The sequence below is a fragment of the Castor canadensis genome, chromosome 14 (genome assembly GCF_047511655.1).
Source record: "Castor canadensis chromosome 14, mCasCan1.hap1v2, whole genome shotgun sequence".
In the NCBI taxonomy this organism is placed as follows: Eukaryota; Metazoa; Chordata; class Mammalia; order Rodentia; family Castoridae; genus Castor; species Castor canadensis.
Genome location: NC_133399.1, coordinates 22,661,875 through 22,686,803, shown reverse-complemented (window position 1 = coordinate 22,686,803; position 24,929 = coordinate 22,661,875). Strand labels below are relative to the sequence as shown.

The following is a 24,929-nucleotide window of genomic DNA, read 5'->3' as shown; positions in this document are numbered from 1 at the left end:
TACATTGGATAGATCACCCCCACTACTCCTCTCGCTTGACCTCTCCCTGTCCCACTTAAAGCATTTGGAAGAATTTCTTTGTTTTATTTCATATTACTATATGAAGTCCATCAATGATACTCATCTTAATCTCCTCTCAATTTCCATGGATCATCTTGTTTATAGTTCATAGAGTGAGGTCACATGGTACCTATCTCTCTGTCTGACATATTTCACTCAAGAAAATGACCTTTGGTTCTTTTCATATTGTCACAATAACACTTTATTCTTTTATATGGATGAATGGTATTATACTATGTATATGAACCATATTTTTCTTTAACAATTGTTTTAATTACTTCTCTTCTCGCTCTGATGAAATATTGGAATTATCCCTATGAAACAACTTAAGGGATGAAACACTTATTTTGCTCATGACTTCACAAGTTTCAGCCCATCATGACCATGGAGGTCAAAGAGCAGAGCAGCACATGTCATGTTTTCCAGAAAGCAGAAAAGACAGAGCCCATGCTGGTTGACTTTTTCCACTATTGAGCCTTTTATTCCATTTGAGCCTTCATCCTGTGGGATGGTACTAGATATGTTCATTACTACATTTTACTTCTTAGTTTATTCTCTCTAGAAATTTGCTCTCAGACAGACCTAATTTATACATTACTGGTTTCCTAGTTCTTTACAAGACTAAATATCATGGGCTGAGGGCATGGTTCATATAGTAGAGTGCCTGAATAGTTAGTGTTAGACCTGAATTCAAACCCTAGTGACACCAGGCAAAACTATCATATCCATCCATTAGTTGATGGATATTCAAGTCATTTAGGTTTCCTGGTTATTGGAAATAGTGATACCATAAACAGGGATGTGCAGATGTGTTTCTCATGTTGATTTGTTTCCTTTCATTATATACCCAGTAGTGGGATTATTGTATCATATGTGGTTCTATTTTAAATTTTCTGAGGGAACTCCATACTGTTTTCCAGGATGGATGCACCAATTTGCATTGCCACCAAAAGTGTTCATGGAGTCACTTTTCTCCATCCCTTCTCCTGTACTTCTTGCTTTGTTCTTTATATTACTTATTTTTACCCATGTGAGATAATATCTCACTGTGACTCAATTTGCATTTATCTGATGTTTAGAATATTTCTAAACACCTGTTGGCCATTTTTATCTCTTCTTTAAAGAACTCTCTACTTTGATGTATAACCCATTTTGGAATCAGGTTATTTGTTTTTATGCTGTTGAGTTTTTGGTGTTTCTGATATATTCTGTATATCACTTCCTTATCAGGAAACTAATTTGTAAATGTTTTCTCCCATTCTTTAGATTTCCCATATACTCTGATGAGTGTTCTATATGGAGCATAAACTTTCTAGTTTTATGTAGTCCACTTGTCTATTGTTGGTTTCATTTTTGTAAATTTGTGCAAAATAAATCATTGCACACTCCCAAGTGCTGATTCATTTCCCCCTATGTTTGGTTCTTGTAGTTATATAGTTTTGGGTTTCAAATTTGAGTATTCAGTCTGTTCTTAGTTTATCTTTGTAATTAGTAAAAGATATAGGTTTAGCTTTAATATTCTGTTTGTAGATATCTAATTTTCACATCATTCTTTACTAAAAGACTGTCCTTTCTCCAAACTGTGTTCTCAGTACTTTGTCAAAAAATCAGATGGTTGTAGATGCATAAGTTTACTTCTAGGATGTCTAGTCTGCTCCATTGGTCTGTGTCTTTATAATGCTTTTGTCATGCTATATGGATTACTATAATTTTGTAGTTTATTCAGAAGTTAGATTGCTCAATGCTTCTGTCTTTGTTCACTGTTCAAAATGGATTTGGTTATTGAGGTGTTATGCATCCATATAAAATTCAGATTAAAATATTTTAGTATTGTGGTTTGACCTCAGGGCTTCATGCATGTTAAGCAGATGCTGTACTGCTTAAGGTGCAACTCCAGTCATTTTTGCTCTTGATGTTTTGAAGATGGGGTCTTGCATTTGGCTTGCACTGCAATCTTCCTACTTTATGCTTCCCACATCAACGGAATGTCACACTCATGACCAGGTTTTTTAAGTTGAAATGGGATCTCACAAATATTTTTCTGGGTGGGCCTGGAACCATAAGCCATCTGTCTCAGCTTCCCTGGTAGATAGAGATGAGAGAAATGGGCGACTACGCCCAGCTCTTGGTTAAGATGGCAGTCTCATGAATTATTTGTCTAGGCTGCTTTCCAATGGTGTATCTCCTGATGTTGGCCTTGCAAGTGTTAATCTTCAAACTGCTTGTTGAATTCAGCAGTAAAGTAATCTTGTCCTGTGGTTTTCTGTGATAGGAACATTTTTATTACTTTTTTAATCTCATTTTTTTGCTGCTGGTTTGACAGACTCTATATGTATTCTTGATTCAGATGAAGTAAGGTTCAAGTGCAAAAGAGTTCACCTAGAAACCTCTAATGATCTTCATATTTATGTACTGTTATTAAATTAGGAATCTTCTCCTACTGACCAGAGTGTCAAATGACATGATTATCCAATGTGAAGTATTTATTATATCTGACATTGTACTTATCCAATCCCAGAGTCAGGCTGTGTAAAGGAAAATCAACAAAGGAGCATGATAGTTTACATTCTCTTTCTAAGTATTCTTACATTCTGACATCTCATGTTCTGGCATCTCATCTTAAGCACTTGCTGTGTGAGTTTCTTGCATGCTCTTGATGCTTATTGACGTGTGACACCTTGTGGGGTATGTAGTATCAGGTGTTTGCATCAGTCTTCCTTATCTACCTTTCTGTCTATTTTTTCACAAAATCTAATCAGTTTTCATTTTCAGCTAGCCTGTAGTAACTTCCAGTATTTTGTCAGTAGATTGTAGTCAAGTCCTGCCAGGAGTCAGTTGGTGATGTGTTATCACTGTTATGGTATTAGAGTAAATCCAAAGCAATGTTTATGACAAATATTCTATTTAAGAGAAAATACAGGGGAGAACTTATAGAGTAGTCTGTCCCTGAAAGCCTGATCCTGGGGCCAATGTAGACTCAAATGCTCCATCTACTTGCTTGTGGTCAAAGCAAGATCCTGCCTAGCTGTAGATAGAGTCATGGTGCTTACTATTAGTATGTCAGGCTCTCTATGTATTCTTGATTCAGTTGAAGTAAGGTTTAAGTGCATAGGGGTTCATTCATAGGAGCCTCATGCTCCTATGTCACACCTATAATCACAGAAGATACCAATATGTGTTACCTCCTCATGCCAGCCCACAAAGTCCAACACAACACTAGATTAGGACCAAGTCAAACAAGGCTCCTATTTCTGAGTTGGACTCATGACCCAGGACTGCTATCCAGACACGCCCTTTACCATCAAGGCTGGTGGAATGGAAGTAGGCTAATCTGCTGTTGCATGTCTTTTTATTTCATAAAGATATTATAAAGGATCCGCCATGGGAAGACCTGGAAACAAGGGTCATTAGTATCTTCTAAGTGTTATCAAAAGTTCAGCACTAAATTCTAGAACAAAAACCATAATCTCACTTTCTTGTCCTACTTACAGAAAATGGGATTGTGAACAACACTGTGCTCCACAAATTTGGGTATTGCTTGAAAGAAAGATCCGTGACCACCTGGGTAGATTCTATGCTGTAACCTCTCTGAGGTTCACAGGCACAAAATCCTGTACATTCACATTTGTACACTGAAGCCCACACCCCAGATTGTGGTAATTCAGGCAAAAACACAATTCTATACTATTGCTGCACAGGTTTCTGTCTGATTTCTAGGTTTTCCTGGAAATCCATTTTGAACACTGTCCTTCTGATAGAAGTACTGCTTGAGGTTGGGTGATGAATAGTGGAGACAGTTCCTTGACCAAGAAGGTTGGTGGTAAATTGAGTAACACCTGAATCTCTTAGACCCAAAGGCCTGTACACTAGGAAGGAAGGCAAGTGTCACATGGTCCACTCCATGGATTGCACTGATGGAAATGAAATTTGTTTCTGTCATATGGATATTCCAAAGCCTGTTTATGGCTCTACCTGGGAGCTCTGGCCTTTGCACTGAACAGAGCATTCAGTTTACTGGTTAACCAGCCTAATCATGGAAGACATGGGTTCTGAGAAAAAACTGTTAGCCACTTTTCATGTTCTGTTCCTCAGAACTTACTGCCCACACAAAATTGTTGGAGGGGTAGTGAGGCAGATACATTAGCCCCTGGCCTAATTTAGTTCCAGAAGCTCAATGTAAAGGTATTTGGTCTGTTAGTAGGTATCATGGGGCATTTTTCCAGCTCTGGCCTTCACTTTGGAAAGCTTGGCACTGGGATTTAACTCTAAGGTCTGAATTTGATTCCTTCCCTTTCACCAAGTTGGAAGCTGTATTGCCCATGCTGGCCTACTTGGAGTTGGTGGAAGCAACATGTGAGATTACTTCTTTCTGCCTTTTTGAAAACTTCTTTTTGGCTTTGCTAATATATAATGGACTCATATTTGTACCCAATATTTTAGCTCTTGACTCATAGACAGTATAGGACTATGTCTTTGTTTTGGCGTGTCTATGAAAAGAGGTTGCCAGAGTATCTTTCTCAGGTGCCATCTTGCTCTGTTAGGCTGTTCATCTTTAATTCAGACATTGTCTTGATATACCACATGCTATAAAGTGAATTGTTTATAAAAAACAAGCATTTATTTTTCACATGTGTGAAGCTAGGATAATCAAGCTCAAGACATCAGAAGATTTGCTGTCTCAAGAAGGCTAATTTCATGTTTTATGGGAAGCAATTTTCATGGTGACTTTCATTAAAGATAAATCGTCTTTTATGACCTCACTTAATCCTAATTACCTCCATAAGGCTTAAATTCCAATTCCATCACAATAGGAGTAATGTTTGAACATATTAATTGCATGGGAAAACAAACATTCCATCCCATCAAATTCATTGCGGTGGATTTCACAATAATCATTTTAAAATTATTCCCCTTAAAATTTCAATTCCCTCTTTTCAGGTTTAACTTAAAGAACTACCAGTTAGTTTTGGCCTTTGTTTTTGCTGTTGAGGAGATTAACAAGGATCTCCGTCTTTTACAAAACATGACTCTGGGATTTGATATCTATAATGTTGGTATAAACACATGGGCAACTTTGGAGAGTCCTTTCATCTGGCTCTCTGGGCAGGATAAGTACAATCCTAATTACACGTGCTTGAAAGAGAACAAGTCTGTAGCAGTACTTACAGGAGTCACAACATTAGCACAGACTGGTACACTGCTGGAACTCTACAAATTGCCACAGGTGAGAGCGGAGGAACAGAGAGACTGAATCTACCCCTACTTTGGTGCCATTTGTATGTATCAGAAAAGGGTGAATGAGGAGTGGATTTATAAACTCTTCAAGTATATGATCTCAAAGGGTAAGGAATCTAAACTTGCTGGACTTTCCACATTCCCTTTATTTGAAATAGAAAAGAGGGAAAGGTTACAGCAGGCAAACAAATTATTTGAAGTTTTGAGCTTCAAGAATAATTTTCTAGAATTATTTCAGGAAGTGGGAAATGATTTAAATATGGTATGAGCAAACCTTCATTTCTATAACCTCCAGGTGTTGCTTAATACATATCAAGATGGAGATTGTTTTGTGGCCATCCTGTTTCTCATGTGACTTCCAATTTTCTTTTCTCTTTAGCTTACCTTGGCCATTTTGATTCTATCCTGACTGAACATGACCAGTTTCCCTCTCTCTATCACATGGCCCCCAAGGACACATCTCTAGCACTTGGCATGGTATCTTTGATGCTTTACTTCAGCTGGACATGGGTAATGATGTTGATCTCAGAAGATAAGAAGACTTTGGGGATGCTTTCAGAACTGAGAGAAGAGATGGACAAGAACAAGGTCTGTGTAGCCTTTGAGGAAATTATCCCATTCAGCTTTGAGTTACATAATTCAAAATCAAGGTTAATTTATGAACAGATTATTCAGTCATCAACAAGTGTGATCATCACTTATGGTGAGACAGAATTCCTCTTATGCTTAATCCTTAATTTAAATGAATTTTTAATGACCAGGAAAGTCTGGATCATGAACTTACCATGCGATGTAACCATCAGGAGGAGACATTTCATGTTAGACTCATTCCATGCACTTCTCATTTTTTCATACCACTATGAAGACATTTTTGGGTTCACAGATTTTATCCAGACAGTTAACCCTTCCAAATACCCAGAAGACTTTTATCTTGCGAGGTTGTGGATTCTCTCTTTTAATTGCTCATTTTCTGAAACTGATTGTTTAACTTTGGACAACTGTCCACACAACGTCTCCTTGGAATGGTTGCCTGGGCACCTTTCTGACATGGCCATGTCTGAAGAGAGTTACAACATATACAATGCTGTGAACGCTGTAACCCATTCCCTACAGGAGATGTTTCTTCATCACATAAAAGCACAACCAACAGGAAATGGGAAAGGGATGGAGTTTGCCCCTTCACAGGTAGTGTCTGTTCTATAAGATAACACACACCTTAAACAACTGACCTTCTAAAGAATTCTATAAGAGGTCAAACTAAGGAGTTTAGAACATTTCCTAAAAGCACAAGAGAAACTGTGTGTTTAAAATGCGGTAACTCTAGACATGTGTGAAATTCTTGTTTAATAAAAACATGTCAGTGGCCTGGAAAAAGTGTGCTTTTAAGTCCCTATCAATGTGTTGGGTTACAAATGACCTCAATATCCTCACAGCTAATGTTTTCGATATTAAAAGTTTTCCCTATGAATTTTTTACATAACAAGAAAGAATGAATAGTACTTTGAGATCCACCTCCTGCTGAGCACAAGAATTCACACTTGACATAAATGATCTTGCTTCATTCCATTTTAGGTGCTAATTACCTGTTCGGCTAACTGAAACTCTGGGTCTTTTCATAAAAGAAATGTCTGTGTCAGCCTGTAGCCAGGCAGTTGTGATTTGTCTTAATCATGACTATTTATGAGAAGGTATCTTTGGATTTTCTATTGAAACTTGATCTTCAGTTCCTATCCTGAGTGAATAAGATTTAGGAAGATTGTGACATTCAAGGTCTCCATTGGTTTTCATATGTTTTAGACAACTGGTTTCTTGTATGTGAATTATGAAGCAGACAATGAGAAACTTTCCTTTATTCAGGTTTTCTGTCAAATCTGAGACACATTTATTATAAAATGATGCATCTCTTTTAGCTGCACCACTTTCTGAAAAACATCCAATTTAACAATCTTCCTGGAGAACAAGTGATTTTGGATGAGAAGAGGAAATTGGAGGCAGAGTATGACATTTTGAACTTTTGGAATTTTCCTGAAGGAAAAAGGTGAAAGTAGGAACATTTTCACCATATGGTCCACTTAACCAACAATTGTCTTTATCTGAAGACATGATAGAATGGGCCACAGGATTTTCAGAGGTGTTTTGGAGTTTATCATAATGTTTTGAACTATGTATCAATAAGAATAATTATGTTCTCATGTTTGTGCCCCTTAGACTCATCAATGACCCAGCAACTTAGCAACTTGAAAATTAACAAACTTCCTTATAAAATTACTCATGATTGGAAAACAAGCACATTAAATTACCAATATGTTTAAAATGTTCATATATTGAATATCATAAAATACACATGATATCCATGTTAGCTTTCTGTGACAAAAAAACCTGAGAGAATCAAATATAAGACAGAAAGATCGTTTCTTCACAGATTTAAATGTTTCTGTCTATTGTCAGTGCATATGTTGCTCTTGTGTACGTGTTAAGATAGGAAATCAGTCCTGGATATGTGTCAGAGGAACATGTTCACCTCATGGCAAGTCCGAAGTGAATAGAAAGACTAGATGTGCCTGAAGCACCAATATCCCCTCTCAGGATACCTGTGCTTTACAGCGTGTATTTAAAGTTTCAATCAGTGCTTTTGCTCCTGTGCTCTACACTGAGGAGTGTCAAAATACAGTGAAATAAATTAAAGCCTGTGCCATAAGATTCGCCTACTGTGACCTATTCCCTAACACTAGGTCCCACCTCCTAAAGCTTCAACCACTTCCCCAAAGCACTGTGGGCTTTTTGCAATTATGTCATATTTGAGCTGTAACAGCATTCAAGAATGTGATTCAGATTCTGTATATAAAATTGTGATTCTTAATGATACAGTTCTCTCAACCAATGAACTTTTTAAGTGTTGTGTAAAATCTGAACTGTTACCAATACATATCTGATCTTCCTCAGACTCCTCACTCTTTGCAGTGAGAGCTGTGCTCCTGGATTCAGGAAATCCCCTCAGGAGGGAAAGGCTGCCTGCTGCTTTGATTCCATCCCTTGCCCAGAGAATGAGACTTCTGTTCTCTCAAGGAATTTGAGAAATCGAGTGTGATTATATTCTTGAAATATTAAGAATCCAGTAAATATTAAGTATCCAGTGAAGATCCTGCCAACAATGAGAAATTATGGGGATTGGTTCAACTATGGGATCTGGTTCTTTACTGTGTATGGAGATATGCAGGTCATGTTTGGTGGTAGTGATGATTGAATCCATGGCCTTTTGCATCCTGTGCAAGTGCTCTATTCCTGATACATTCCCAGCCCTCAAAAAGTATTACTCCATCCCAGCATAAGTGCTTGCTTCAGTTATTTGGGAATCTGTGAATTTTAACTATATTTTAAAATCTTTCAACATGAAGTTTTTATATTGTATTTCATGATGCTATTTCTCAGTGGAACAGCAGAAATGACATATTTTTCAATATGTAATCTTTTGTGGTGTCTAGTCTTATAAAAGGTATACCAAATTTGTTTTTTAGAATATGTTTTACTTCTGTCTACACTTCTACTTTTTAATTTTCTTTTGTTTTCTGATCACATTGCTTTTTTTTTGCTTTTGCATATGTTTTTTGAAATAGGATCTCATTATATAGCCCATTCTGGCTTCAAACCTGTTTTGCAGCCTGAGCAACCTTGAGCTTATTATCTTCCTGCCACTTACTCCATAGTACAATGATTACAGGTGTGCACCTCCACAGCCTACTTAATTTTCTAGGTTCTTTGTGGTTAATTTCTTTATATTTCTGTAGTTTCATATGCATAATTTCAAGGAGAGTTCATTGAATGTATGCAATTATATATGTGTATATAAATATACATATATATGCAATTATATATATAATTATAAATACACAAATATCTGCAATTATATATACATATATATGTATGGGATTTTGCATTATTCTGTACTAAGATTTATTCCACCCCCAAATTTTCATTAATATCATTTGCAATTCATACTGTTGACAATATGTATTTTCATCTTTTCTTTAATGTACAGGTTGTAGTCAGGGATGTTTCTTAAGGGATAAGCATGAAGAATTAATGTTGGTTGCTATGTTTATCATATGTGCAAATGTAACATGAACATGTTTATCATATGTGCAAATGTAACATGAACATGAACTTACCAAAAGCCCCATACATAAGGAGTATTTATGCAAGTTAACTGCATTCTGTAATATATTGGTAGTCTTCCAATACTTTGAAACAAAATTGAAATCATGCTAAGTAGTCTGTGAAAAAGTAACAAAGAAAATTAGAAAATCCTCCCTTACAAATGATTGTAGCATGTCAAATTTATCAGTATAAATATGAATGATGAAATGGTAACTATAGTACCCAGAAGTTTCAATACTGGTTTATGTCTCCATTCTACATCAAATGGGACAAGTAAGTCTATATGAGACAATAAAAATTAAAAAAATAAAATAAAATAAAAAAACAGTAACAAAAAAAATAATCAAAATTCATTTGGATATCACAGAATAGTATTACAAGAAACAGATTTCATAGGACAGTTTCCTTACTGAATTAAATCCATATTTCTTATTCCAAATAAAGATATTTGATGAAGGCTACAGGGTGACCACACATTTTGCAATCAACAGAATACAAAAGATTAGTTTCTACAAAAACAGAAATAATATCATTAATTTCACAAAAATGGATAACAAAATTCAATACCCATTCATGACTTACAATTGAAGTAACAATAAAAACAGGTCTTACCAAATTAGTAATAGGTATAAATTACCTTACTCTCTTAAAACGTATTTACAGAACCTCAAAGCAAGCAGTACAACTTCTGGTACAGATTATGCTGGCAAATACAATATTGTCGACAAAACAAACAGAAAGGATGTGTTTATTAGAAAGAAAAAATAAGACTGCTATGTTCACATGATAACACTGGAATATAAGAAGATTGGGGTAATAATTGAGTTAATAATTGGATTTGCTAGTGACTAAACCAAGGGTAATTTTCTTTTCTTATTGTTTTGCTGGGTGGAAGTAAAATGTGGCATTTACAAAAGTTATCACAGTACATCAAATATATCAGACTTAAATTCACCCCCTCCACCATTTTCCTTTTCCACTCCCTCCACATTTCTGGAACAGTTTTAACTTGTATTATTTTCCATTTGTATACATACGAACACAGTATTTACACTCTATTTGCCCTCCCACACTCTTTCCCCATCTCCTCCCCAACACCACACAGACAGTACCTGTTCTGCCCTCCTGTTCTTCTAGTTTGAAAAGAAAAAAAGACAGTTCTGATTGTTTAAGATACTTACACAGGGAGTATCCTTATGACATTTCCATGTATATATGTGTCATAGCCCGCATTGATTCATCTCCTCTATTTTTCTTCTTTCTTCCTTAGTTCCACTCTTATGATGGTTTCAACAGGTTTAAAAATTTCATACTCATTCTTGTATAGAGAGTACATCAAGCATATTCACCTTCTTAATTTCCTACTTTTACCACACCCCACATACTCATAGATGACCTCCCCCTAGCATAGACTATTTTTCATAACATTGCTGTATTTGTATTAGGTCTATATTTTACAAATGAGAGAAAAGTGAAGCTTTGGGGCTTCTGAGATTAGCAAACTTCATTTAAGATGATGTTCTCCGGTTCCATACACTTACCTGTGAACGACAAAATTTCCTTCTTCTTTGTGACTGAATAAAAGTCCATTGGGTATAAATACCACATTTTCTTAATCAGTAGTGGGGCATCAAGGCTGTTTGCATAGCTTAGCTATTGTGAATAATGGTGCAATAAACGTGGGTGTGCAGGAGCCTTTATTGTAACCCGACTTAACATTCCTTACGGTATATCCCTCAGTATGGAATTGCTGGATCATATGTCAGTTCTGTTTTGAGTTTTTTGAGGAGCCTGTATACAGTTTTTCATAGTGGTTGTACTATTTTACATTCCCACTAGCAGTGTATGAGGGTTCCTTTTCCCCCACATCCTCACCAACATTTGTTGGTGTTTGTGTTCTTGATGGTAGTTCTTCTAACAGGAGTGAGGTGCAATCTTAACTTGGTTTTGATTTGCATTTCCTTTATTTATCCCTTTAGGGATGTTGAGCATTTCTTCATTTTTTTTCACCTTTTGGACTTCTTTTGAAAAAGCTTTATTTAATTCATTTGCACATTTCTTCATTGGGTTTTTTATTTTGGGGGAAGTTTAGTTTTTTGACCTCCCTGTATATTCTGGTTATTAATCCCTTGTGAGATGTATAGCTGTCAAGGATTCTGTCCCATTCTGTGGGCAGACTTTTCAATTGAGAGACCATTTCTTTTGTTGTGAAGAAACTTTTTAATTTCACATAGTCCCATTCATCAATCCTTTCTTAGTTGCTGAGACATTTGCATTCTATTTAGGAAGTCATTGCCTGTGGCTATTAAGTCCAATGTATTTCCTGGTCTTTCCTGAAGTAGCTTCAAAGTTTCAGGTCTTACATTAAGGTCCTTAATCCAGTTTGAGTTGATAATTTGTTAAAGAGGCTGTCCTTTCTCCATTGTATGTTTTGCACTTTTGTCAAAAATTAGGTGGGAGTAGCTATGAAGATTCTAGCTGGGTCCCCTATTCCGTTCCACTCATCTTCATATCTGTTTTTGTACCTGTACCATGCTGGTTTTATTGCTATGGCCTTTATAGTACAGTTTGAAGTTAGACATTGAGATGCGTCTAGCATTGCTCTTTTTGCTCAGTATTGCCTTGACTATTCATGGTCTTTTTTTGCTTCCAAATGTACGTTAGGGATGAATTTTTGAATCTCTGTGATGAATGTCATTGGAATTTTGATGGAGATTGCATTGAATGTGTAGATTACTTCTGTTAATATAGCCGTTTTCACTATTTTGATTCTACCAATCATGAACATGGGAGATTTTTCCAAGTGAGCCTTGGGGTTGATTTTTCAATCTCTGTGATCAATATCATTGAAATTTTGTGGGAATTGAAGTGAACATTTAGATTTCTTTTGGTAATACAGCCATTTTCACTGTGTTGATTTTACCAAACCATGAGCATGGGAGATCTTTCCATCTTCTGTAGTCTTCTTTAATTTCTTTCTTCAATGATTTATAGTTTTCGTTGTAGAGGTCTTTCACCTTCTTTGTTAAGTTTATTCCTAGGTATTTTATTTTTTGAGGCAACTGTAAATGGAATTGTTTTTCTATATTCCTTCTCAGCCTCTTCATTGTTGGTGTATATAAAGGCTATTGATTTTAATAATTAGATTTTATATCCTGCTGCTTCGCTGAAGCAGCTTATGTTGTCTAAGAGTTTTTTGGGTCTTTTAAGTACAAGATCATGTCATCTGCAAATTGGTGTAGTTTGACTACTTCATTCCAATTTGTATTCCTTTTATATCTTCTTCCTTTCTAATTGCTCTGGCTAGGAATTCCAAGAGTATAATCAGTAAGAGTGGAGAGTGAACACCCTTGTCTCATTCATGACTGTAGAGGAAATGGTTTCTGTTTTTCCCATTTATTATTATGTTGTTTATAGGACTGTCTTATATAACCATTTTTATGCTAAGGGACATTAGTTGTATTCCTACTTTCAACAGAGCTTTTATCATGAAAGGATGTTAAATTTTTCAAAGACTTTTTCTGCCTCTATGGAGATGATCATGTGGGTTTTTGTCTGCTTCTGTTAAAATGCTGCATTACATTTAATGATTTATATATGTTGAACCACCCCAGCATCCTGTGATGAAACTGACTTAAACATGGTGCATGATCTTTTTGATGTGCTATTGAATTTTGTTTGCCAATATTTTTTTGAGGATTTTCACATCTATGCTCATTAAAGAAACTGGCCTGTATTTTTCTTATTTTGCTGTGCCCTTGTCCACTTTTGAGATGAGTGTGATGCTGGTTTCATAGAACGAGTTTGGCAGTGTTCCTTCCATTTCTATTTCATGGAAAAGTTTGAGGACTATTAGTATTTGTTTTTCTTTGAAAGTCTGGTAGTTTTAACAGTGAGTCCATCTGTTCCTGACCTTTTACTTTTCTGGAATATTCTTTATTGCTGCTTCAATTTCTGTTTAAGTGAATAACACCCTGTTGTTTCAATTTTGGATGGTCATATATATCTAGAAATTTGTCCATTTCTTCAAATTTTCCAACTTATTCGAATGTAGGTTTTCAAAGTTGTCCTTAGTTATTCTCTGGGTGTTTGTTGTTACCTCCCAGTTTTCATTTCTAATTTTATTAATTTGGGTTTCTTCCCTCCTCTTTTTAGTCGCATTTGCCAGGGACTTGTCAATCTTATTTATCTTTTCAAAGAGAACCAGCTTTTTGTTTCATTGATTCTTCTTATGGATTTCGGGTCTCTATTTCCTTGGTTTTGGCCCTTATGTTTATTTTTCTCCTTGTGCTAGATTTGGTTTCAGCTTGTTCTTATTCTTCTAGAAGTTTGAGCTGCAGCATTATGTCATTTATTTGAGAACTTCCTGTTTTTCATAGACGCATTTATGGCTATAAACTTTCCCCTTATGGCTGTCTTTGCTGTGTCCTATAGGGTCTGATTGGTTGTCCTTTCATTCTCATTAAATCTCAGGAACTTTTATATTCCCCCCATTATTTCTTCAAAGACCCACTCATCATAGAGCAACTAGTTGTGCATTCTCCAGGTGTTTAAGTATTTTCTGCTGTTTTGTTGTTATTAACTTCCAGTTTTATTGTGTTGTGGTCAGAGAGTATATAGAGGATTATTTCAATTTTCTTGTATTTCTTAAGACTTCCTCTGTGACCTGAAATATGTTCTATTTTGCAGAAAGTTCCATGAGCTGCTGAGAAGTATGTACATCTTTCTGTTCCATGATGGAATATTCTGTAGATTTCTGTCAGGCCCTTTTGATCTATGGTATCATTCAATTCTAAAGATACTTTGTTGATTTTTTTGTCTGGATGACCTATTTATTAACGACAGAGGATTATTAAAGTCTCCTACTTCCACTGTGTTGGGGTCTATCTGTGTTTTAAAGTCCAGTAGTGTATGCTGAATGATGTTGTGTAGACCAATATTGGGTGTATAAAAGTTAACAATTGATACTTCCTGTTGTTGTGTTGTTACTTTTATTGGTATGAAGTGACCATCTTTGCCTCTTCTGACTAATTTAGGTTTGAAGTCTGCTTTATCTGATATAAGTATAGCTACTTTTGCCTGTTTTCGGGGTCTGTTACCTTGGTAAACCTTCTACCTTTTTACACTAAAGTAATGTTTGTTTCTGTTTCTAAGGTGGGTTTCATATAAACAACAGATGGTTGGGTTTTCCTTTTTAATCCAGTTTACCAATAGGTCGAGGTCATTAATATTCAGTGTTAATATTGAGAGGTATATGGTATTTCCTGCCATTTAGTTGTTTTTGATGTGTAATAGTTTGTGTGTGTGTGTGTGTGCAACTGTGCTACTCTCCAATTATGTATCTGCTCTTCTCTTGAGGTTCAATAATTCCCATATTTTCATAATTATGTTTTCAGCTCCTGTGTGTAGAATGACTTTCAGATTCTTCAGTGGCTGTTTAGTGATCATGTATTGTTTGAATTTCTACTTATCATGAGAGGTTTTTATTCCTCCTCCAATTTTGAATAATAGCTTTGCTAGCTTTCAGCTAGTATCCTAGGCTGAATTAGCTCAGCATTCCACCCCACCCCACCAAGCAAAAGTAAAATTTTTCCTCCATTTATTTGGTCACCAATTTTGTCAGATGGAGTGTGCGATCTTCCTACCAGCTGTGCTGGAATATGTTGTTGCCTTCAGAGCAGATGATGTGTTGTGCTCACCTGGCAGCATTGAAATTTCACTTGGACAGAATTGGGTAGCTCACACAGACTCAATTCAAGGTTCTCTGTCCACAAATTATGGCAGGTCCAGGACATAGCAGATGCTTGCAGAACTCATTCTGCAGTTCTCTGCATTATGTTTTTAAAGAGAGGACAAAAGAAGCCAAAAAGAATAAAATAAAAGAAAATGGATAAAATTGCTTTTCAGTGGTTCCAATTCACAGTACGCAAGCTTTCAGGGCTATCATGTGCTCTGAAAGGCTTATTTAAGGGTCAGTCATTGTGCAATATGTGTACTGTATGTATTGACAGTGTCTCAGTTGACAAAAAAAAGAGTTACCTGATCCTTGCTCACACAAATCTGTGGTGTTCTTCTAGAATTGTGGAGATCAGGGTTCCATGGTCCATTATCTGCCATCTTGGTCTTCCTCCAACAGTCTTCTCAAGGTTAATTTTCAAACACTGATTTACTTCTACCTCCAATAAAAAGTCATTCATAAATCAACTTTTAAAACTGACATGTATTAAATCTTATAAATTACCTATGCTGTTATGGAAAATCTCCCTAGAAATGAGCGAAAAACATGTAGTAAACAAAAGATTGGAATAAGTGTTGGATTAAAGCATGTTTCTGATTTTAAGGACTGATATTGGAAAATGTCAGTACTCTCCAAATAAATGTACTCAATAAAACTGATGTCAAGTTCTAAAATATTTTTGGTGAAAAGTACAATTTGTTATAGGATTGGAAGACTATCAGGTAACAAGGATTCTATTGTTTTGTTCTAATTACCTGGAAAGTGTCAAATTATTACCCTCATAATACATGTGGTTTCATTTTTAAGTGTAGTGTTTTTGAATGAATAAATACAGACTACATGCAGGTTTAATTCAATGATGTAGGCTTATCTTTTAGAAGTTTTGAGAATAGAGAACAGAGAAGTAATGAGAGGAAGTGATAATTTAGGTCACCATAAAGCACAAAGGAAGTATTTATTTGGAATTTTTCACTGTACAGCATTATATTATTTGGTGTTTAAAGCATAAAAGCCGAACAATTTGGCTAAAATGAGATTTTTTAGGAGACTGTATTATGGAGGGAAGGATATATTGAACACAGATTAATGATAATTCATTCTCTTCATTCATTCTCTGGACCAGTGTGTGAGGTGTCCAGATCATCAGTATGCCAACATAGAGAGAGACCGCTGCCTCCTAAAAGCTGTGAGCTTTCTGGCTTATGAAGACTCTTTTGGAATGACACTGGCCTGCATTTCTCTGAGCTTCTCTGTGCTCACACCTTGTGTTCTTGTGGTTTTTATAAAGTACCGAGATACTCCTATTGTCAAGGCAAATAATTGAACTCTCAGCTACATCTTGCTCATCTCCCTCACCTGCTGTTTTCTCTGCTCCTTGCTTTTCATTGGATATCCCAGCACAGCCACCTGCATTCTCCAGCAGACCATATTTGGAATTATGTTCACTGTGGCTGTTTCCACTGTCTTGGCCAAAACTATTACTGTGGTTCTGGCCTTCATCGTCACTTCTTCAGGGAGAAAGGTAAAGCAGTTGCTATTGTCACGCATACCTAACTTCATCATCCCAGTCTGCACTCTGATCCAAATGACTATCTGTGGAATCTGGCTTGGAATATATCCTCCCTTTATTGACACAGATGCACACTCTGAACATGGCCACATCATCATCCTGTGCAACAAGGGCTCAGTCACTGCCTTCTACTGTGTCCTGGGATACCTGGGCTCCCTGGCCCTGGCAAGCTTCACTATGGCTTTCCTGGCCAGAAACCTACCTGATGCATTCAATGAAGCCAAGTTCCTGACATTAAGCATGTTGTTCTGCAGCGTATAGGTCACCTTCCTGCCTGTCTACCACAGCACCAAGGGGAAAATCATGGTGGCCGTGGAGATCTTCTCTATCTTGGCCTCCAGTGCAGGGCTCCTGGGCTCCATCTTTGTGCCTAAGTGCTACATCGTCTTGTTGAAGCCAGACAGAAATTCTCTGCATGACGTCAGAGATAAAACTCATTCTAGTAGAAATAAATCTTCCTAAGATTAAACCTATACATTTACTGGAATGCATTTGCCTGAATCACCTTTGTATAAATTTTCCAGTCAGATACTAGTGAATATTATTGGCCTTACTTCAATGAGTAACTGATTCTTCTTCCTTTCTCTAGTCATGTTTTGCATTAATACAATTGACAACCACACTTTCTAAATTTCCATTTTATCTTGGATTTTTTGGGTTCTTTCAATTTAATTTACACTTTAATACTATCATTCCTACTTTTGTGTATATTTTTCAATGTTCTCCTGTATTTTTCTTCTTATTTCCCTTTTCTAAGTTTTTTAATATTCTGCATTACTTCATTGACATTGCTATGTGGCTGAGTCCTTTAACATATTTCATTAACATTTTTCCTCTTAAAATTGTCCATGCAATTTCTACTATTAGTAAGTTGAAAATAGTATGTATTCTTATATTATTATGAATTTCCCTTCGCTCATATTCAGTTTACAATATTCCCCATTGGACTATTGAAGAATATCTCTCCTATAAGGCCTTCAAGCTTTTATAATTGGCTAGTTATAGGCCATAAATTGCTCTTCAACTTTTTATTGCAATGTGTAGAGTTTATGTACTTATATTTGAGTAATGTTGGTAGAGTCAATGATATTCTCATCAACACCTGGATACATCTTTCCATTTATCAGCTCTTAATCACATGCTTTAAATATGGTACATATTTTAATGTTTTCTGTATACATCCATAATAAGTATTAAATTATAAATATTATTGTTGGATATTTTAGGATTTGTTGATAATATGAAAGTGTTTTCTGTCACATTTCAAACTTTTTTATATTTTATGAGAAAAATTTTATTTCTTGTATCAAACAAATGAATTTCTTGGTTCTTGTATTTGTGTCAATAGAATCTCTTGAATTTTAAGGCATATGATCTCATAATGGTGAGCTTTTGTTTTGCTCATTTCTCTTGTTTCTTTGTGTGTATATTGATAATATGATGTTTTTTTATATACATGACTATGGTCATCTTTGAATTGCTTTTGTTTTCCATGGGAAAATATAATAATGCATTGACCATAAAATAGTGTGTGTATGCTACTTTTTGAGGTTACACTAATTAGCAATGAAAACATGACATTACATTTCAAGCCTACTCAATATGTTTATCAAGTGTGTTCAGAACTTTTCTTCATGAGTCTTGAGTTATTATATATTCTTCCTTCTTCATGTTAGGAATGTAATAAATAGTGTACAATTCTTATTACTTAGTAAATCACAGAATGTAGCTGACAGGCTGGCACTTTAACACATGAACTACATCCCCAGTCCTTTTGGCTTTGGTTAATTTTTAAAATATTTTAGTAGTGTATGCTAAATATATAATGTGACATTTTCATTGTGACCCGTATTATACCCTGGTTTGGTTCATCTCCTCCATTATTCTCCCTCTTATCCCATTCCTCTTCTTAAAATAACTTCAACAACTTTCCCAAAGTCCCATATTCATGAATGTATACAAACTACATCAACCATATTTATCCTCTTTTACCCTCTTTATATACTCCCTCCCTTCCACTTTGCCCTCACCTTAACATGAGCTGTTTTACAATCTTCTCCTTAGTTGTGTACATATATGTTCATTGTTAAGTGAAAATTTTGCCTTGGTATTTTACGTATAAATATTTTGTGCTTAAATCAGTCTAAACTCCACCACGACCTGGCACTGTTCAACATTATTCAGGGCAATTCATTGTGTCTTGTTCATTCACAGATGTGGTGTATTTCATTATTATTCTTATGCTATCATTCTTTTCTTTTTTCCTACCCCCCTCTTAGTCTCTTTGAACAATCCCACTTTTGGAAACATACCCCATTTATATTTATATGTATGTATTCTAAGGCTTTCATTTGTATTGGTTATATCTTCCACATATGAGAGAAAACAGGTGCCCTTTGTCTTTCCAAACCTGTTGAACTTCACTTATGTTGACGTTCTCCAGTTTCATCCATTTACCCGTGAATGAAAAACATTCATGTGCTTTTTGGCTAAATAAAATTCTATTAGTGTGTGTGTGTGTGTGTGTGTGTGTGTGTGTGTGTGTGTGTGTGCAAGTGTCTATTGTGTCTGGACTTACATTCTTTCTGATATATGCCTAGGAGTGGTATTGCAGGATCATATGATAGTTTCATTTTTAGTTTTTGATTGTCTTCAATATTGTTTTCCATAGTGGTTGTACTAATTTACATTCTCACCAAAGCAGTGTATGAGTTCTTTTTTCCTGCATCCTCCCCAAACTTTGGTGTTGGTATTCTTGATGACAGCAGTTGTAACAAGACTGAGTTGGAATTTTAATATGGTTTTGATTTGCCATTTCTGTAATTCCTTTGAAAAATATTTCTTCAATTCATTTGCCAATTTCTTCATTGGGTCATTATTTCTTTGGGAGTTTAGTTTTTTGAGCTCCCTGTTAATTGTGGTTATTAATCCCTGGTCAGCTGAATAGCTGTTAAAGATATTTTCCCATACTGTGGGCTACCTCTTTAGTCTGTTGACAGTTTCCTTTACAGAAGCTTTTTAGTTTCATTTGTCAATGCTTTCTCTTAGCTTCAGAGCCATTGGAATTTTATTTAGGAAGTTGTCTTTATGATTACCTATGCCTGTATGATTCAGTATATTCCCTACTCTTTCCAGCACTAGTTACAGTGTTTAAGGTCTTATGTTAAGGTCATTGTTTGAAGTCTTACATTGCTATTAGGGAAGGGAGTAAGACATGGATCAACTTTCAGTCTTATAAACCTTGAGGATATCCAATTTTCCAACCAAGAGTTGCTGAAGAGCCTGTCCTTTCCCCATTGTCTGTTTTTTTCCTATTATTCATTTATTCACACATGCATACATTGTTTGGGTCGTTTCTCCCTCCTGCCCCCGCCCCCATTTCTCCCTTGCCCCGTCCAGGCAGAACCTGTTCTGCGCTTTACTCCAGTTCTATTGAAGAGTAGAAATAAGTAATAATTAGAAAGACATAGAATTTTTGCTAGTTGAGATAAGGACAGCTAAACAGAGAGATTTCTAGCTTTGCTTTCATGTACAAATGTGTTACAACCCAGGGTGATTCAATTCTAACTGATCTTTACACTGGTTCCTGATCCCCTTCTCATATTGACCTCTGTCGCTGTAAGGTTTCTGTATTAATTCCTCTGGAGAGGGGACATCAAACGCTTTCATGTTTTAGGTTTTCTATCTAACCCCGTACCGATAGATATGTTCTCCCCTTGTCGTGTAACCCAAGCCCAACAACATTGCTGCATTTGCCCTAGATCTAAAGACCACATATGAGGGAGAACATATGATTTTTGGTCTTCTGAGTCTGGCTAACCTTGATCAGAATGATGTTCTCCAGTTACATCCATTTACTTCCAAGTGATAAGATTTCATTTTTCTTCATGTCTGAGTAAAATTCCATTGTGTATAAAAACCGCATTTTCTTGATGCTTTTGTTAGTAGTGGAGCATCTTGGTTGTTTCCGTAACTTGGCTATTGTGAATAGTGCTGCAATAAACATGGTGTGCAGGTGCCTCTGGAGTAACCTGTGTTGCATTCCTTTGGGTATATCCTCAGGAGTGGGATTGCTGGATCATATGGCAGGTCTATGTTTAGATTTTTAAGAAGCCTACAAATTTTTTCCAGAGTTCTTACACCAGCTTACATTTCCACCAGAAGGGTATGAGGGTTCCTTTTTCCCCATATCCTTCTCAACACATATTGGTGGTGGTGTTTTTGATGATGGCTATTCTAACAGGGGTGAAGTGGAATCTTAGTGTGGTTTTAATTTGCATTTCCTTTATGGATAGAGATGGTGAGCATTTTTTCATGTGCTTTTTGGCCATTTGAATTTCTTCTTTTGAGAAACTACGATTAAATTCAGTTGCCCATTTCTTAATTGGTACATTGATTTTGGGAGACTTTAGTTTCTTAAGTTCCCTGTATATTCTAGTTATCAGTCCCTTGTCTGATGTATAGCTGGCAAATATTTTCTCCCACTCTGTGGATGTTCTCTTTAGTTTAGAGACCATTTCTTTTGTTGTGCAGAAGCTTTTTAATTTTATGAAGTCCCATTTCTCCATCCTTTCTCTTACTTGCTGGGCTGCTGGGGTTTTATTGAGGAAGTCCTTGCATATACCTATTACTTCCAGACTGTTTCCTGCTTCTTCCTTTACTAATTTCAGAGTTTTGGGTCTGACATTAAGGTCCTTGATCCATTTTGAGTTGACACTAGTACAGGGTGAAAGACATGGATCTAGTTTCAGTTTCTTGCACATGGATAACCACTTTTCCCATCAACATTTGTTGAAGAGGCATCTTTTCCCCATCATATATTTTTGGCCCCTTTGTCAAAAATAAGGTGGGTATAGTGGTGTGGATTCATATCCGGATCCTCTATTCTGTTCCACTGGTCTTCATGTCTGCTTTTGTGCTAGTACCATGCTGTTTTTATTGCTATTGCTTTGTAATATAGTTTAAAGTTGGGTTTTGTGATACCTCCAGCATTGCTCTTTTTTGCTGAGTATTGCCTTGCCTATTCACAGTCTCATGTGTTTCCAAATAAACTTTAGGGTAGATTTTTCAATCTCTGTGATGAAACTCATTGGGATTTTGATTGAACATGTAGATTGCTTTTGGTAGTATAGCCATTTTAACTATGTTGATTCTCCCAAACCATGAGCATGGGAGATCATTCCATCTTCTGTAGTCTTCCTCAATTTCTTTCTTCAGGGGTTTGTAATTCTTCTTGTAGAGGTCATTCACAGGTTTTGTTAAGTTTACTCCTAGGTATTTGATTTTTTTGAGGTTATTGTAAATGGAATTTTTTCCATGTATTCCTTGTGGGTTTGTTCATTGTTGGTGTATAGAAAAGCTAATGATTTTTGTAAGTTGATTTGTATCCTGCCACCTTGCTATATCTGTTTATGGTATCTAAGAATTTTTGGGTAGAGTGTTTTGTGTCTTTAAGGTATAGGATATCATCTGCAAATAGGAATATTTTGACAGTTTCTTTACCTATTTGTATTCTTTTTATTTTTATTTTTCCCTAATGGCTCTCACTAGAAATTCCATTACTATGTTGAAAAGGAGTGGGGATGGTGGGCACCCTTGTCTCGTTCCTGATTTTAGGGGGAATGTTTTCAGTTTTTCACCATTAATTTTGATGTTGGCTGTAGGTTTGTCATATATAGCTTTTACAATGTTGAGGTACATTTCTTCTATTCCTAGTCTACTTGGAGCTTTATCATGAAATGGTGTTGGATCTTGTTGAAGGCTTTTTCTGCATCTACTGAGATGATAAGGTATTTTTTGTGTTTGCTTCTATTAGTATGCTATATTACATTTATAGATTTGCATATTTTGAACCACACCTGCATACCTGGGATGAGGCCGACTTGGTCATGTTATATGGTCTTTCTGATGTGTTGTTGGATTCAGTTTGCCATTATTTATTGAGGATTTTTGCATCGATATTCATTAAGAAAATTGGCCTATCGTTCTCCTTTTTGGAGGTGTCTTTGTCTGGTTTTGGGATGAGAGTAATGTTGAATTCATAAAATGAGTTAGGCAGTGTTCCTTCCCTTTCTATTTCATGGAACATTTTAAGGAGTATTGGTATTAGTTCTTCTTTAAATGTCTGATAGAATTCAGCAGTGAATTCATTGGGTCCTGGACTTTCCTTTTTTGGGACACTCTTGATAGCTGCTTAATTTCTTTTTGTGTTATAGATCTATTCAGGTGATTAATGTCCTTTTGGTTCAGTTTTGGATGGTCATAAGTGTCTAAAATCTCTCCATTTCTTCAAAATTTTCAAATTTATTAGAGTATAGGCTTTCAAAGTAGTGTCTGTTGATTTCCTGGATTTCCATGGTGTTTGTTGTTATCTCCCCTTTTGCATTTCTGATTTTACTGATTTGAGTTTTTTCTTTGCTCATTTTAGTTAGGTTTGCCAGGGGTCTCTCAATCTTATTTATATTTTCAAAGAACCAGCTTTTTTTTCATTAATTCTTTGTATTGTTTTTTGTTTGTTTCTATTTCATTGATTTTAGCCCTTATTTTAATTATTTCTCTCATTCTGCTTCTTTTGGGGTTTGCTTGTTCTTGTTTTTCTAGGAGTTTGAGCTGTAGTATTAGATCACTGATTTGAGATCTTTCTGACCTTTTAATGTATGCACTCATGGCTCTAAACTTTCCTCTTAGGACAGCCTTTGCTGTGTCCCATAAGTTCTGGTAGATTGTGTTTTCATTTTCATTAACTTCCAGGAACCATTTCATTTCCTCTTTTATATCATGAATACCCCTTGATCACTGACCAATGTGTAGTTTGGCTTCCTCTTGTTTGCATGTTTTTTACTGCTGTTTTTGTTGTTGATTTCTAGTTTTAATGCATTGTGGTCAGATAGAATGCATGGGATTATTTCTATTTTCTTAAATTTGCTGAGTCTTGCTTTGTGCCCTAAGATGTGATCAGTTTGGAGAAGGTTCCATGAGCTGCTGAGAAGAATGTATATTGTGCAGCAGCTGCATGAACTATTCTGTAGATGTCAGCCTGGTCCATTTGGTCTATGGTGTGATTTAATTCTAGAATTTCCTTATTGATTTTTTTGGACGACCTATCTATTGGTGATAGGGGGGTATTAAGGTCTCCCATTATCACTGTGCTGGAGTTTATATATGTTTTTAGTCCTTCAGAGTATGTTTGATAAAATTGGGTGCGTTGACATTGGGTGCCTACAAGTTGATAATTGTTATTTCCTTTTGGTGTATTTCCCCTTTTATTAGTGTAGAGTGTCCTTTATCTTGTTTGATCAATGTAGGTTTGAAGTCTACTTTATCTGAGATAAGTATTGCTACCCCTGCCAGTTTACTGGGGCAATTGGCTTGGTAGATCTTCTTCCAGCCTTTAACTCTCAGCCAGTGCTTATTTCTGTCAATGAGGTGGGTCTCCTGTAGGCAGCAGATTGTTGGATCTTCCTCTTTAATCCAGTTTGCCAATCAGTGTCTTTTGATGGGGTATTAAGTCCATTAATGTTTAGTGTATTATTTATAGGTACGTGGTGATCCCTGTCATGTAGTTGTCTTTGTTGTTTAAGGGTTTGATTGTGTGTAGCTGAATCAATGTTACTCTCTACTTTCTTGCCTTTTCTTCTCCTGTGGTTTGGTTTTGCCTGACCTTTCATGGTTTTGTTTGCTTTCACTTTTGTGTGCAGAGTTCCTTGGAGAATCTTTTGTAGTGGTGGCTTGGTGGTCATATATTGTTTTAATTTCTGCTTATCATGGAAGACTTTTATCACTCCATCTATTTTGAATGATAGTTTTGCTGGGTAGAGTTGAAATTTTTGCTAGGGTTGAAATTATTTTCATTTAGTGCCCAGAAGACCTGATTCCATGCTCTTCTTGCTTTGAAGGTTTCCACTGAGAAATCTGCTGTGATTTTGATGGGTTTACCTTTGTGTGTTATTTGGTTTTTCTCTCCTACAGCCTTCAATATTCTTCCTCTAGTCTCTGTGCTTGTTTTAATAATAATATGTCATCGGGTAGTTTTATTTTGGTCAAGTCTGTTTGGTGTTCCTGTATCTGGATGGGCATAGTTTTCTCTAGATTTGGGAAATTTTCTGTTATTATTTTGTTGAATATAACACACATTCCTTTTTCCTGCACCTCTTCTCCTTCTTCAATGCCCAT

The 24,929-nt window shown here is 36.0% G+C and overlaps 1 pseudogene; it reads left to right on the top strand.

Annotated features, from left to right (window-relative positions):
• Positions 1–17,219, top strand: part of LOC109675618 (vomeronasal type-2 receptor 116-like) — a 39,434-nt pseudogene extending 22,215 nt beyond the window's left edge.
• The last annotated feature ends 7,710 nt before the right edge of the window (positions 17,220–24,929 follow it).